Source organism: Ovis aries, chromosome 22 (assembly GCF_016772045.2).
Source record: "Ovis aries strain OAR_USU_Benz2616 breed Rambouillet chromosome 22, ARS-UI_Ramb_v3.0, whole genome shotgun sequence".
Taxonomy (NCBI): Eukaryota; Metazoa; Chordata; class Mammalia; order Artiodactyla; family Bovidae; genus Ovis; species Ovis aries.
This window is the reverse complement of record NC_056075.1, coordinates 49,408,032-49,424,511: the sequence shown is the minus strand read 5'-3', so window position 1 is coordinate 49,424,511 and position 16,480 is coordinate 49,408,032. Positions and strand designations below refer to the sequence as shown.

At 51.0% G+C, this 16,480-nt stretch overlaps 1 non-coding gene across 1 annotated transcript; it reads left to right on the top strand.

The window, feature by feature from the left end:
- The first annotated feature begins 761 nt into the window (after positions 1 to 761).
- TRNAC-ACA (transfer RNA cysteine (anticodon ACA)) lies at positions 762 to 833 on the top strand. Its single transcript has one exon. It is a non-coding gene; the product is annotated as a tRNA-Cys (tRNA).
- The last annotated feature ends 15,647 nt before the right edge of the window (positions 834 to 16,480 follow it).

The window sequence follows — 16,480 nt, the reverse complement described above, 5'->3', positions numbered from 1 at the left end:
AGGAGGCATGCATATGGGAGAGTAACACTCTGCCCCAGCAGAATCACAATCGACATTACTGTTTTATGAGGACATTAGGTTTTATTTTGCTAGGATTAAACCAAAAAGAACAGAGGCGAAGTCGAGGAAATTTCTGGTTTTTAGATAAATATCTCTATATTTTACTTCCTACAAGACCCCCCTGCGATTTTAAACATAAAAACATTATGAAAAATATCTAGGCTCTAGCCCTTTGTTTAGGTAGAGTTTCCGTTTACTCAGTAACAATTGACTCACTCTGCTGGGAGATTTAAAAGGCCCAGGGTTTCACCCACTCTCACCTCTTTCTGTGCTTGTCAGCGCAGGTGTTATTATCCTGATTGCTATTGTCAGGATTTAGAAAACATCCTGTTCCATAACTACAGTTCTCACAGGTGTTTATTATCAGTGCTCCCCCAAAGGCCTTCTACCACTGGTTTTCCATCCCCGAGAGCCCTATGTTTTATTCATCTCTGTTCTCAAATCCGTGTCAAACAGACATTTCTGGAGGCTGAACCGTTACAGTATCCCCAAGAAAACTCCGAGCCGGGAGATGGAGCGGCTGGTCCCTGGCACTGGGGTCATCGCTGTGGACCACGTCTGCGCTGGACTCGGGAGCACCTCCCTCACTCATCAGCATTTCCTTAAAGTCACCACTACAATGTCTCAGGACGAGCTCAGCGTGGGCCCCCTTGCAGACCTCTCTGTCCAGCAGCCTCATGCTATTACAGTGAAACCTTCCTTCCCTGCTGGCTCAGAGGGTAGAGCATCTGCTTACAATGCAGGAGACCCGGGTTCGATCCCTGGGTGGGGAAGGTCCTCTGGAGACGGAAATGGCAACCCACTCCCGTACTCTTGCCTGGAAAATCCCGCGGACGGAGGAGCCTGGTGGGCTACAGTCCACGGGGCCGCAAAGAGTCAGACGCGACTGAGCGACTTCACTCCCAATTTCCTCGGGTTGGGCCATAAAAACAGACAGTGCTGGCGCCCAGCTCCAGGTCTGCAGCTCCAGGAGGAGGCGCCCTCCGCAGGGTCCCTTCCCAGGACTTGCCCTGATGGGGGTGTGTGTTCCGAAAGCCTCCCTAAGGGGCGGACACAGGGGACCAAGGCCAGGAACGAGGCTCTTCATCCCTCCTTGCACCTCCAGGCTCCCCTCTGAGACGATCTCTCTGAATCTCAAGGACTGCCTTTCCTTGCTGGCTGTCTTGGGGGGCAGTTCTCATAGAAGTGTGTTCTCCTGGCTTTTGTCTTCCTGAAAGCATCTCTTCCTTTAAAAAAAAATTCAACCGCAAGGTATAATATGCATGTAATAAAAGGCACTTGAATTAAGTGAACAGTTGAGAGAGTTGACTCTCCGTGTAGCCACGCCCACACTCAGGATAAATGACCCCCCACAGTCTCCCATGCCCCTGAGTTTGGTTTCTGGACCACAGCACACCCAGCCCCAGGAAAGCCCTGATCTGCCTCCCCACGCTGGTTTGGTCAACTCTAAGCTTTCACACAAAGGAGGTCACCCTCGTGTGTCTGACTGCTGGTACTCCGCACCCCGTCATCAGGGCATAAAATTAAACAAGGAAACTAATGAATACAACTGCATTTCAGTTAATTCACACAGACTCACTGAAGAGGGGAAACTCACCCAAGAACATTTGAACAAGAGGACTTGGCTGCGTAGCCTAACTATAAAGGCCGGAAAGAAGAGCCTGTGGACAGATGCTGACCTCTGGCTGGTGAGTGCGTTCTCTCAGTGGTGCGGTTGGCACTTCTGAAATGCATTTCTAAACAGATAGGCCTGTGTCAATGGGAGAGCACCCTGAGGTGATACACTCAGCTTCTCGGGTGGTGGGGGGGAATCACAAATATGGGAGAGGAGCTGTGGTCCCCATTTTGCCTCTGAGCTTGAAGTGAGGTGTGAGTATCCACCCCTGTTAGGATCCACTTGCCAGAGCACAGAACCATTCTCACGCTGTTCTTATCAAGAAATGCAGAATCTGAGTGTAATTATGGGAAAGCATCAGACAAACCCGCATTGAGCATCTTATGAGATAACTTCCCATCCTCTTGAAGGATGTCAAAGCAGTGAATCGTAAAAGTGAGAGGCTCTGACCTAGATGAGGGGGAACCAGGCAGCTGGACCTCCGATATCAGGCTGCAAAAAGCTAAATGAGAGTGAACGACATTATGGGAACAACGGGAGAGCATTGAATAAGGATTTTGGATTAGATGGTAACATCAGATTGGTGCAAGGTTTCCTGACTTTGAGAATTTTTCTGTGGTTATATAACAGGATGAACTTGTTCTAAGGGAACAGACGCTAAAGTGTTCAGGAACAAAGGAACGCCACGTCTGCAAAGACACACATGTGAGTGCGAGAGGGATTTGAGTCACATACGATCATGGAGAGAGAAGGGGCACGAATGATGGATGGGGAAAAGGCAATAGTGGTGAGCCGGGGTAGCGTGTAGATAGGGCTAGCTTACTATTCTTACACATTCTCTGCTTTTGAAATCATGTCAATAAAAAGTTCCCTACATGGCGTTATCTCATGGTCTTCTGGATCTCATTTCTGAAATTCAGCTTTCAGCCTTACTGTTCCCATGGAGGTAGGGGTTCTTCTTCCTCTTTTTTTTATGTACAAGTAATTCGTTTTTTCTAATTTATTTATTTTCAATTGAAGGATAATTGTTTTATAGAATTCTGCCGTTTTCTGTCAAGCCTCAACTGGAATCAGCCGTAGGCATACATATGTCCCCTCCCTTCTGAAGCTCCCTCCCATCTCCCTCTCTTCTCCCCCTTTACTATTTTCCTTATTTTGCTCTCCGCCTCTTCTGGTCTCTGCTTTTCGGGAACGTGAGGGTGGTTTGCCCGAGGAGGGTTTTCTTTGTGTCTGTCCTGCTCTGGATGGGGAGCACGCCTTAAATCCACGACATGACGTTTTCAATTGGGTTTGGGCCTCTGTTATGGACTGAACTGTGTTCGCCCAGATTCCTATGTCAAAGTCTCACCCCAAGTGTGACCGGGTGTGGGAAACAGCCCTTAAGGAGGTGAATCTATGCTCAAATGGGATCATAGGTGTGGAGCCCTAATCCTACTGGTGCCCTTTTAAGAAAAGGAAGAGACGCTAAAGACCTCCTTCTTCCCATGTGCACAGAGGAGAAGGCGTGCAGGACACAGAGGTGCGATGTGCAAGCCCAGGAGAGCCAGCCCGGCTGGAGCCTCGACCGCGGGCTTGCAGCCTCCGGAGCCGTGAGAAGGCAACTGCTGTTTAGGTCGTGCGGTCTCACAATCTGTCATGGCAGCCTGAGCTGACGAATACAGCATCAGTTTTGGGAAACAAACAGCCAGAATTCTAAACATTCCCCCCATCTTATTCTCTCTCTGCTTCCCTTTGGGGACACTAGTGTACAGTATGTAAGTCTATGTATAAGCCAGATAAGCAACAAGGCTACAGTCCACAGGGTCTCAAAGAGCTGGATATGACTAAAGCAACTTAGAAAGCACGCACAGCAATACAGCCATTGCTTTGCAATAACGTTAAATGGAATCTAATATATAAAAATGCTGAACCACCATGTTGCACACCTGAAACTATTATAATATTATATATCAACTATACTTCAATTAAAAAAATTGAAGAAATGGTACGTAAGTTTCTTGGACACTAGAGTCTCATAGAAGTTTATCATGAAATACGGTTCTCATCTACCTTGTGTGTGTGCTAAGTTGCTTCAGTCATGTCCAATTATTTGCAATCCTATGGTCTGTAGCCCGCCAGGCTCCTCTGTCCAGGGGATTCTCCAGGCAAGAACACTGGAGCGGGTTGCCGTGCCCTCCTCCAGGGGGTTCTTCCCGACCCAGGGATTGAACCTGCGTCTCTTGAGCTGCTGCATTGGCAGGCGGGCTCTTTAACACCAGCCCCACCTCCTTCTGCTTAGAATGGAGTGAGGAACGGAGGCTTTCATTACTAGTGTTTCTCTAGTGTGGGTAAACTGCATGAATTTTTGACTTGGAGATTTCTTTTAAAAAATTAAAACATAAAAATTTTTTGAGGGAAGTTTGGTATGTATCCTGCATGGTCAACTAAAGCAAGTCTGAGCCCAGCAGACTTGAAGTTCTATCCCGTGAGTCCAAGTATCTCTGAAAATGATAATATGTGTTAAAGCATCATCTACTTTGAAATCTATAAACTGCAAGTGATGGTGAGGAGAGCCATCCACAAGTGGCTCTCCCAGGGGACGTTTCTGTGCACAAATCTCAGACCGACTCCCAGCTCTGGATGATAAGGAAAGCGAGTCCAGCAACTCCGAAGAGGCCTGTCAGCCCTCGCCAGTTTCGGCATCTTCTGAAAGATGCTTTGATCTAATCTATGAAAAAAAGGGCTACCGGCTTGAGGAATGAAGACAGACAAACACGTAGGCAACGGAGCACCAGCAAACCACCAGGCGGGCCTGAGCGCCCCGAAGCCCGCGTCAGGCTCTGGCTGAGGCTGTTAATTCTGGCCGTGTGGGCGCTCACGCTGGAGGACGAGCAGCTGAACCTGGTGGGCCCCCAACACTTCGGCCACGGCTGGTCTGTCAGTGTCTGGCACTGAACTCATTTCTGTAAAAAGACTGGCATTTTAAAGAGTGAGCAAGTGATTGTTGATTAGCGAAGAAGAACCTACTAGTTGTTTTATAAGAAGTATGACATCGGTATAAGAACACAGTATTCAAGCTATTTTGGAGGTGTGTGCAACATACAAATTTATTTGGAAATTCATGCAGTGTATAAAAGGATGTTTTAGATGTTTTTCAGCTTAAATGTCAGAAATTGAGAATGCTATAACATTCTAGTTAGTGTCAAAGACAACTCTGAAATTGTTTCCTTGCCTGAGAAGGAATCCAGGGCTTCTCATCTGCATGCGACACTGCGGCAATGCCCCTGCACCGCGGCAATGCCCCTAGGCCGCGGCAGTGCCCCTACGCCGCGGCAGTGCCCCTACGCCGTGGCAGTGCCCCTACATTGCGGCAATGCTCCTACACCGTGGCAATGCTCTATTAAAGGCAGTTCTACGATTTCCGGGTAGAGGTTTGCTGGTCAACCTGCAGCCTTGCTGTGCGAACCCTGACCTGCCTGGCATCCAGCCTGGCATGTGGCCACGCACTAGGAGCCAGCCTGGGCCTGGAACCTCCTTGTCTGGCCTGGGAAGTTCAGTCCTGATCATTTGTGACCACTCCAGTGTTGTGCAGGGATGTCAGGGATGGAGGCACAGGTGAAGTCTGGAAATGACTGGATGCCAGGTCTGACCTCTCCAGGGAGCATCCCCATGACATGGGCTCCACGGCCACTGATGCTACCTCTCGGAGATAGAGAGAAAGAGGAGGAGGGCAGGTGGGAGCCCCAGAGCGCATGTCGCCATGTGGCGGGCACACCCTCCAGTGAGGAACAGAGGTCCTGTGTCATCTGTCTCCTCTCCCGCCTGGCTGTGCCCAAGCCTCAGCCTGTGGCCATGTCCTGGGGCAGGCAGTGTGGATCTTGGCACACACACACTTGCCGCAGGCTTCCCCTTCCGGAGCAGGTGCGCTCTTGTTCACTCAGACTTCAGTGGAGGTTGAAGGGCAGGGGGCGAGCTGAACCTCAGCGCAGACAGCACGTGTGAAGCTGCCTTCTCCTCCAATTCAGCCAAACGTCATCCGGAAGCCAAGTCTGGACCTGATCGCACCTCCACCGCAGAAGCTCTGCTGACCCACTGCAGAGGCCGTTCAGCAAGGACCTGTTTCCCGCGGCTCACTAGTGGCCAGCTGCAATCGCTCTACCTTATTTGCAAGGGCAGGGGCGAGAAACGAACACATCCCAGATGAGAACTCTTACTAGAGGGCAAACACAACTCGCTAAAGACAAGACGCGGGTGGTTGGACACAGTCAGCCAGCTGCAGAGAAGCTGCCAAGGACACGACCGAGGGATTCCTCGCTGGGGCCTGGGGACTCGGAGACGCCGGGGGCCAAACCGTGCCTGCAGGAGGCTGCGGTCTCTCAGGAGGTTCTTGTCGGGTGACTAATGGCAATAACATGTCTTCAAAGTTGAATTAAGTTGTCTTCACTGCCAGCAACTTCCCAGCATTCCTGGTTTACTCATGCACAAGGACTCACTGGTTCAGGGCAAGACAGCCACCATGTAGAACAAAACAGTTCCTCAGGGTTAAAAGCACTTTTTTAAAAAAAATCAAGACTGCAACAAAGCCCCCCAAACAAGTAGTTTTGATTTTTTTAATTGCTGAGCTTTCTTTTTAGAACACTTTTAGATTCACAGTGAAACTGAGTGGAAGGCTGAGTCCCCTGCCCGCTGACTCACACAGGCACAGATACCCCCAGGAGTAACAGCCCACGGTAATGGCATGTTCACTAAGAAACCTGCGCTGACAGACACACCTTAGTGCCCCAAGGCCTGCAGGCTACACGAGACTTCACTCTTGGCGTTGTACATTCTGTGAGTTTGCACAACATGTGTGACGGTGTGTATCTACCATCACTTTTGGGTTTCAGAAGCCACACTTGCCTTATTGACAGAGAAGGCTTTCTAGGAATTCCTGCGGCTGAGTCGCCCAGCACTAGGCTGGTCTGACGTATAAGGAGTCAGGCATGGAAAGGAGCATCCTGGAGATTTCAGCCCAGAGTGGGAAGGACACGGGTGGAAGGGCACCTGTCCCGGCCCCCGGGAGAGGGAAGCCTTCCAAGGCGTGAGGGTGGGGAGAACGAGGATGGTGCAGCGGGCAGAGTAGCGGGTCCCCCAGAATGTCCGTGTCGTCCTCCCCCAAACCTGTGGCTGCACCACATACAGCAAAAGGGCTTTGCAAGAGGAATTAAGAATCTTCAAAAAGGCAGATTAGCCCGGATTACCCAGATAAGCCCCCAGGTAATCACAAGGGTTCTTACACAGCATGAATTTTCCCAGGCTCCGCACGTTAAGTGGTCACTGCCCGATCACAGGAAGCCTCATTGCCCTCCTCCTGGGCCAGCCCGGACCTGCTCTTACTGTCTAGAATCTGCTGGGTCCCATTCCCTGCTTTTGCCCTCTCTCTACCCGGTTCATGCTTCCTCTGAGACAGTGTTAGCAAAGAAAACGGAGCAGTTCTAAAGGGGGCAGGGCCTCCTGACGCGAAGAGCTGGCTCATCAGAAAAGACCCTGATGCCGGGAAAGATTGGAGGCAGGAGGAGAAGGGGATGGCAGAGGATGAGATGGCTGGATGGCATCACCAACTCAATGGACATGAGTTTGGGTAAACTGAGGGAGTTGGTGATGGACAGGGAAGCCTGGCGTGCTGCGGTTCGTGAGGTTGCAAAGAGTTGGACACGACTGAGTGACTGAACTGAACTTTGGGGAGAAGACAGTAAGCCACGTACCTCCAGGGAGCTGATGTAAAGGCCCTCGGGTCAGGGTGTTCCAGGAATGTCAGGCGCAGTCTTCCTCACACACAGTTACAACCCTGGAGCCTTAAACAGTGCCTGACGCAGGTGGTGATAAACGTTTGTTGAAGGGATAAACAAAGTCTTAGACACTCAGGAAAATCTGTTGAATAAAATGAATGTGGGCTGCCTTCTAGATGTGGGAAACGGAATTATTAAGGGAAGGCCAGTCCTTGCCCAGGGGCCTCAGACCTTTGAGGACGCCACAGCACAGACACGGACAAGACTCCAGTGCAATGGAAGGCGGGCACCACAGAAGCAAATCCACTTCCCAGGGTCACCAGAGAAATACCCACCGTGTGTCTGATTGCCGAGACTTCCCAGTCTCGAGATATCCCCAGAGTTAGTAAGTGTTAGTTGCCCAGTCTAATTGCTCTGTGCTAGGGGAACAACAGGGCTGATGACCCTAGTTGTCCAGAGCAGTAGGGCTGATGACCCTACTTGCTCCAAGGGGGTGGCAATAGGGCTGATGACCCAATTGCTGGGGGAACTTACCTTCGAATAGCCTGTTCCGGGCGCCACTTGCCGGGGTCCAGCCCCGGTGGATCCAGGGTGATTCGAAGGTGGGGACGGAGTTGGCGCCTCTGGAAATAACTTACTTAATTACAGATAGAAAGGGATTAAAAGATTAGCGGAGAAAAAGAGGCTGAATAACTTGGTTCACATGGGATACCAATCACCACCTACGTAGGCCGCAGGCGTCTTCCCGTTCTCCAGAAGGAGAGGTGGCACTGAGGCCCCCCCGGTCCGATCTTAGAAGCCCAGGCAAAATTAGTAGGCTTGGCGGGTACCCATGTACCAGATGGAAATTCGGCCAGAAAATAGTAGGAGAGAAAAAAGGGGGTTGAATAACTTGGTTTACGTGGGATACCAATACAATTCCAAGACAAGGAATTTGCACCATCTACGTTGGGCCACCGGTGCCACTTGAATATCAGAAGGTGCCCCTCCTTGGGCTCCTTCTCGCGTGGTCTTGAAAACCGGGGCGAATAAGTAGACTTGGAGGGCACCCACGCTCCAGATGGGAATTCAGCCCGAAAAATGGGGAGCAGAAAAGAACGACATGAGGGAATCAGTCTTTCCGGAAACTGATCCGATTTCTTTATTTTTGGGTTTGCTTATATACCTTTTGTTACACATAGGGATGAATACAGAGTCACACGGGGGTCAGCAGTCCTGACCTTTATCAAAATCAGGTGCTTCACATAAATGTATAAAAAAAAGGTACATCATCTTCTGGCCATGAGTGAGACCTGCTGACATTTTATGATGCTTTCTTTCTGATAACCAAAAAACTTATTTCTTCCAAGGGTTTTTTTTTTCTTAAACTAGGCACCACCCTCCAAATAAAGTTACATTCCTATAGGGTGAGGGTGTAGTGAGTTACAATCAAGAAAAGAATTTATTTAACCCAAGGTTAACATGATTAATCTTAAAGGTTAATACTTATTTCTCCTATATGCTTAAAGGTTAATACTTATTTCTTCCTATTTGCTAGTTATATTCATTATAAGAGTAGGGAACATGGAGATTTAGCAGCAAACATCAACCCAACAAATGAAAATCCTTTCACCAATGCTCCTCTTAAGATCTATTTAGTCTTAAGATATGATAAAGTTACATTCTTACACAGCAAGGACACAGTGATTTATAACAAAGTACAGTGATCTATTACAAAAGAGAAAATCCATTAACTCAAAAAGTCTAGTATTGCTAACATCAAAAACTACCATATTTCCTTTGCTATATTCCAAATACATTGATTAATATATTCCCAGGTATCTAAGGATATAGAGGCCTGGCGGCGATCATTGACTCAACAAGAAGAAAAAGCCCTATGCTAATTAAGACTCTCAAAATACTCCAAAACTCTCTGTGCTGTTTATGGTTGAGAGGTAGTAAACAATCATGTGCCTAGTGGCAGCAGTAAGGATAATCCTGTCACACAAGCTAGTCTGTCAGCAGAGAGGTTTGACCTGAGACATCCTTGTCCCACCCAGAGCAGGGAATTAGCAGCAATTATTGACACAACAAATGAAGAGACCCTTCACCAATATAATTCCTAACCAACTATACTAATAATTTCTAACTCCCCAAAAGATTTTGCCTTTAGTAAGTCTAAAACATCTCATGCCTCTCAGGTTGGGAGGCTGTAAACAATCACATGTGGCCGGACAAACCTATACAAGTGGGCTAGATAACCTTCAGAGGAGTCTGTAAGCTGAAACACTCTTGTCACGCCCAGGAATTTCTATTGCTTTGGAGCTGCACGTTTACTCCTTCTCCGAGAGAAACGGTTATGGGGGAGAGCCCCCCGTAAAGTCAGAGCTGTAGGTGAGAGCATAAAACAGACTCTGGTTTTGGGGTTAGATGCTCGGGAACAGGGGGTTTCCTGAGGCTTGATCACGCCTTTGCGTATGCCAAGCCTCCTTCCTCATGACCTTTGCCATGGGCGGAATTCCTCACGCTGGCCCCCGGCACTTTGCGACCCCATGGACTGCAGCCCACCAGGCTCTTCTATCCATGAAGTTTTCCAGGCAAGGATACTGGAGTGGGTTGCCACTGCAAATGGCAATTATTGTGAATAAGTGAAGATATGATCTTGTTTGTCTTTCTGCTAAAGAATCCAAAACCAGAGTGTGCTCCCTGAGTGGACCTAGGAAATGAAGGTCATTAGCAATCGGGGCTCCAGAAAGAGTCTGTGTGAGGGCAGCGGTCAGCCCGTGCCCAGCATCCTTGTCTGCTCACCACTGACCTGCCAAGAAATGGAGTTCCGCCTGCCTGTTGGAAACGCAGGATTCGGGGGAGTAATTTCAGTGGTATTTACAGGCGGCAGCGATGTGATCTACTGCCATCCATCATCTCAGAAATAGCTTCGTGCCGTTTATGGACGGGCTGGAAATTGACGTGGAAGCTTCATTTTTTTCCTCCAAAATATCTGGTCCAGTGGATTCTCTTCCCTTCCAGTTCCGTCACACGTCTAAGGATCCGAAGGTTATTTCACGCTCATAGCTCTTGCCCAGAGAGACTTACATATACTGTTTAAAGAAAAGCCTAAAGTAACAAAGTTTTACAAATTTATTTGCGAAGGTCTTAGGTGAAACACTCAGGAAAAAAGGAAGTGAGAGGAAAGCATTAAAACGCCCATCTCCAGGCTGAGGCGAGGAGTCTGCCTCTCTAGGAATTCTGCCTGCTGCCGGGCGTGGTTCAGGGGTGGGCGGCTGCTGCCTTCCCTCTGGGGATGGTCACACCCCAGGGCGCATCTGCCACGCCTGGGTCTCAGTCTCAGCTCTTGGTGGAGAGGCGGTCCTGTCCCTGGGCCGGGAGGTCCTGAGGAGAGCAGCAGAGACCGGCAGACCCAGCTGCCGCCAGACACGCATGCTCATGTCCGGGTGGCGTCCTGACAGATCACTGCAAACCGAACCTCTTCTCTCGCAGGCTGGAGGCCCGGCCTCTGACCTCGCGGTGGTGGTGGGGCTGCGCTCTCCCCGGGGGTCTCCAGAGGGGGTCCTTCCTCCCTTTCTGGCTCCAGGGGACCCAGATGTGCCCTGGCTGTGACCATATCACCTGACCTCCGCCTGCATCTTCACAGGCCCCCTCCTCTGCCTCTGTGTCTCTCATGTAGATGCTGGCACTGGCCCGCATTGTTGTTTAGTCATTAAATTGTGCCTGACTCTTGGTGACCCTACGGACGGCAGCACACCAGGCTCCCCTGTCCTTTGCCATCTCCTGGAGTTTGCTCCTGGAGTTTGACTCAGTGATGCCATCCAACCATCTCATCCTCTGTAGTCCCCTTCTCCTCCTGCCTTCCATCTTTCCCAGCATCAGGGTCTTTTCCAATGAGTCAGCTCTTTGCAACAAGTGGTCAAAGGATTGGAGTTTCAGCTTCAGCATCAGTCCTTCCAATGAATATTCAGGACTGATTTCCTTTAGGATGGACTGGTTGGATCTTCTTGCAGTCCAAGGGACTCTCAAGAGTCTTCTCCAACACCACAGCCCCAAAGCATCAATTCTCCAGCACTCAGCTTTCTTTATGGTCCAACTCTCACATCCATCCCCGACTACTGGAAAAGCCATGACCTTTCTCACTGGCCTTAGGGCCACCTTTAAGGAGCATGATCGCCTCTGGAGATCCATAGCTACTTTTGTCTTCAAAGACCCTCTCTCTGAATAAGGTCACTTTCTCAGTTTCTAGGCATTAGAATGTGGGCTCGTCTTTGGGGGACCACCGTTCATGGGACTGCCCCAGGGTCTCACACTTAAAGACTGTGGTGACTGTGTTCCTGGGGGTGCCTGCCAACTCGAAAGCATAGTGTTGGTCTTCCCTCCGGGGCTGCTGGAGGGAGGCAGCCAAGCTCCAGGTCACAGTCACAGACGGACGACGGGGAGGATTTGGGGGCGGACCTCACGTGACACTGCGGAAGTCCACGTGGGGGCCAAGGCGGGCCATGAGTGAGCCTCCCAGCCCCTTGTCCCTCGGAGAGAAATCAGACACATTCTCCAGCCCTCGGAGCTCATCTGGCCTGCTTTATTTTTACTTTTTTAACCTTTGATCTATATTTTATTATTTTTAAATTTAATTGGAGGCTAATTACGTTACAATACTGTACTGGTTTTGCCATACATCAACATGAATCCGCCACGGGTGTACACGTGTTCCCAGTCCTGAACCCCCCTCCCACCTCCCTCCCCGTACCATCCCTCTGGGTCATCCCCATGCACCAGCCCCAAGCATCCTGTATCCTGCATCGAACCTGGACTGGCGATTCATTTCACATATGATATTATATGTGTTTCAAAGCCATTCTCCCAAATCATCCCACCCTCGCCCTCTCCCACAGAGTCCAAAAGACTGTTTTATACATCTGTGTCTCTTTTGCTGTCTTGCATACAGGGTTATCGTTACCATCTTTCTAAATTTCATATACGTGTGTTAGTATACTGTATTGGTGTTTTTCTTTCTGACATACTTCACTCTGTATAATAGGCTCCAGTTTCATCCACCTCATTAGCACTGATTCACATGTATTCTTTTTAACGGCTGAGTAATACTCCATTGTGTATATGTACCACAGCTTTCTTATCCTTTCATCTGCTGATGGACATCTAGGTTGCTTCCATGACCTGGCTATTGTAAACAATGCTGCGATGAACACTGGGGTACACATGTCTCTTTCAGTTCTGGTTTCCTTGGTGTGTATGCCCAGCAGTGGGATTGCTGGGTCATAAGGCAGCTCTATTTCCAGTTTTAAAGAGTTTCACTGGCACAGTTCACACCCTTCCTTCAGGCGTGGCTGCTTGCACACTAGAAGGGAACTGAGGGGTCACCACCAAGACCCTGCAGCCTGCAGCCGAAAGTGAGCACGCTCTGGCCGCTCACAGGAAGTGCTTCCCAGGCTCCGACCTCTGACCTAGGAACTATGATCCCCAGCTTCTGGGGTTCAGCAGGTGTGCTCCTATAGTACCTGCCCCTCTGTGCCTGCTCTGTTCTCCTGCCTCCGTCCCCAGGATCCCTCCCCACCTACCTCCCCCGCCCAGGACCCCCTCCCCGTGTGCCTGCAGGCCTGCACTCCTGCCCTGGGGCCACTTCCTGGGAACTGGAGGGTTGACCCTGAAGAATGAAGATGTCACAGGTCCTCACGGGGGAAAGCTGGTGCTGGGGGCCCTGAGGAGCAGCCTTCGGGCAGGGGCAGTACACGCCTGGGGGTGGGCTGTCCAGGGGGCCGCTGGAATGGAGAGTGAAGGGGAGGCCTGGGGGCGGGCCGGAGCCGAGGACACCTTGAGTCCCAGGGGTGTTCCGGGGACCAGACTCAGGTGGCAGGTGGTGAGGCACCGCCTCTGGGGTCAGAGTGCAGGGACCCCTGCAGGCCTGTCTGTGCCCACAGTCCAAGCTGGCTGCGCCTGGCCCTTGTCCCTGCTTCTCCTAGAGGGACACTGGTGGTGACCCCTCACCAGACACATGGTCTGTTATCTCTGAGCAAAAGGCAGCAATACAGAGGGCTTCCACGAGCTCAGACTGTGCTTCACCTTCCCCATTGGGTGTGCCTTTAAAGTGCCCCAAGGACACGGAGAGAAGGCAATGGAACCCCACTCCAATACTCTTGGCTGGAAAATCCCATGGACGGAGGAGCCTGGTGGGCTGCAGTCCATGGAGTTGCTAAGAGTCAGACACGACTGAGTGACTTCACTTTCACTTTTCACTTTCATGCATTGGAGAAGGAAATGGCAACCCACTCCAGTGTTCTTGCCTGGAGAATCCCAGGGACCGGGGAGCCTGGTGGGCTGCTGTCTATGGGGTCGCACAGAGTCGGCCACGACTGAAGCGACTTAGCAGCAGCAGTAGCAGCAAGGACACAGAACCTTTGCTGTCGTCTGTGTGTCCAGGGCCCAGGTCCCCAGGAACGCCACGATGTGGCCAGGCAGCAGGCGGCCGTCTGCCCCGTGGGTATGAGCACACGTTGGCTGCGGCCTGACCTGCACCCTGGTGAGAGCGTGAGCCGCTGCAGCTCAGACTCCGTCCCACGACCCAGGAGCCCTGAGGGGATGCCCCCAGCAAGGAGGGAGTTCAGCTGTGTGCCTGAGGCAGAGAAAACTGACCATACAGACTCGAGACGGGGAGCCTGGGGTTTATGGGATTACCAATTTTCTTGCTGTGCAAATTCAATCCTTTTATAGGGCCATTTGCAAAGCCATTGCTAAAGCAGCCTTTCCGTGGGTGAAATTTGAATTTTCCGTCTGTTCAGGTGCAACAGGAGCCAGACTGCTGGTGTCCAGGGGGCTGGCCCAGGATGCCGCTCCCATCGGGACCCCCCAGGGGGCTGGCCCAGGATGCTGCTCCCATAGGGACCCCTCCAGGGGGCTGTGACAGGATGCTGTTCCCATAGGGACCCTCCAGAGTGCTGGCCCAGGATGCTGCTCCCATAGAGACCCTTCAGGGGGCTGGCACAGGATGCTGCTCCCATCGGCACCCTCCAGGGCAGGGCCAGCAGGCTGAGGCCAGCGCGGCTCAAAAGCCAAAGTCAGGACATGACGAGAATTTACTTTTCGGTATAAAAGCAGCAAATGGATGGAGAAAAAGCCTTAGAATGCCAGGCCGAGAATCCCTCCATTCTTAAGGAGTGGAGTTGCTGCATGCGGCACACCTGGAGTCTCTGAGAGGCCACCCTGGTGGACGGCTGTCCCCAGGTGGTCCCCGCCCCAGTGGGACGCCAGCCTGGGGCTTAGATACAGGCAGGCAGGGCCGTGCGTGTGGGCTCAGGGCTCCTGGTCCGCTCAAGGAAGGGGACTGGAGAGAGGGCCCCTTTTTATGTTCATTTCAAAGGATTGTTGGCTTTTCTTTCAAATCCTCTGAAGACTGCGCTTCTAGACGTGGAGGTATCCATGTCGAGGGATCAGCGTGTCTTGCTTTTTTCTCAGCTAATCATTATTCCACATTTCACACGTAATTGCAGACCCTCGGCTCCTAAACTTTGCTCTTGGCTTGTTCTGCACAGAGGTGGGTTTTTCTGAAGCTTCAGATCAGCCCATGGAGTGCAGACCCTGGGGAGCTAAGCAGAGCCCTGCAGAAGACCCCACAGCTGTCAGGGAACAGCTGTCTGGAAGCAGTGTGCAATCGGCACCAAGGTCAAGAGCTTAAACCAGGGGTTCCGTCTCCAACATTCGGGCCCCTTTGATGCTCCTGTGTTCATCCTTAGAAGAGCCGCCTGTTAGTCAAGTCCTGCGTCCTCGTCTCCCATTAGGAGATAAATGCTGAAAGATTAGCTTCCAAATACAGTCAAAGGGATCCATATCCTTGTCACGTTCGTGAAGAACACCCTGCTTAATTTGAAAAAGAAGCCATGTTCTTTGTCCTGCACCCAGACCACTCTGTCACCTACAGCAGTCGGGGGAAAAGGAAGTGAGGGTGTGTGTGTGTGTGTGTGTGTGTGTGTGTGGGCGCGCACGCACACATGCGCTTGCATGGGGGTGGCTCCGGCTGGCCTGCAGGGTTGCATTATGCTGTCCTGTACTCAGGACGGCTAGAACCTGACTGGAACAACGTTTTCTTTTAGTGTTAAGATGCGTAAACTAGGAACCACCTTACCTCTAAGAGGTGACAAGTCGGTCCTACCTGGGGCTCCCCAGGGCTTCAGAGGTGAAGAAGCTGCCTGCAGTGCAGGAGAGGCAGAAGACCCGGGTTCAGTCCCTGGGTCAGGAAGATGCCCTGGAGGAGGACATGGCAACCCACTCCAGCATTCTTGCCTGGAGAATCCCGTGGACAGAGGAGCCTGGAGGGCTACAGTCCATGGGGTCACAGGGACAGACACGACTGAAGCAAACACACACACACATCACACTGCCCGCCTGAGTGTCACTCCCAGGTGCAGGGGCTTGGACGATGAGTGGAAACGTTGAACACAGGGAGGGTCAAATGGGGGAGGGGATTGTGTTTCCCCGCCTTTCCGCACTGTCCACGTTGTAAGGTCAGCCGAGCAGCTTACCCACCCATGGGTAACTGCGCGGCCTGAGTTGTCTGGAGCTGTTCTGCATGGGGCAATGGTCTCCTCCCAGCTTCTTAGTTCCTTCAAGCATCTACCTGTGTCTGGTGGAGTCTTGGGTATTTACCTGGTGAGCGTTGTAGTTAACATCTGCTGTTTCAAATGTCCTGTTTCTCTCCCGTTGCGTTGGGTTTCCCTAGGAACTCCTTCTTAAATAGAGCCTGTGCCTTTCAGCTCTGTTGTAGTCGTCTGTGTTTTATGCTGGAGCCTTGTTGATAGGGTGGGAAGGGAAAAGGAAGGGAAGTATTCTATAATCTTGTATTAAATTCAGTCCCTTACTGGGCCTGGGACCCTGGACTGGATTTTCACAAGTTTCAGGGAGTTACTCATTTTTGAGGTGGGTTTTTTTTGTTGTTTTTTTGATTCCTAGGTGAGACAGGAAGGTAGAGAGGTTGGACAGGTTGACTGCCCTCCCCTACGTGGAGTAAGGCTTTAGTGAAGTCATTTCTATTTTTGCACAGAGAACACTCAGAGACTATTTC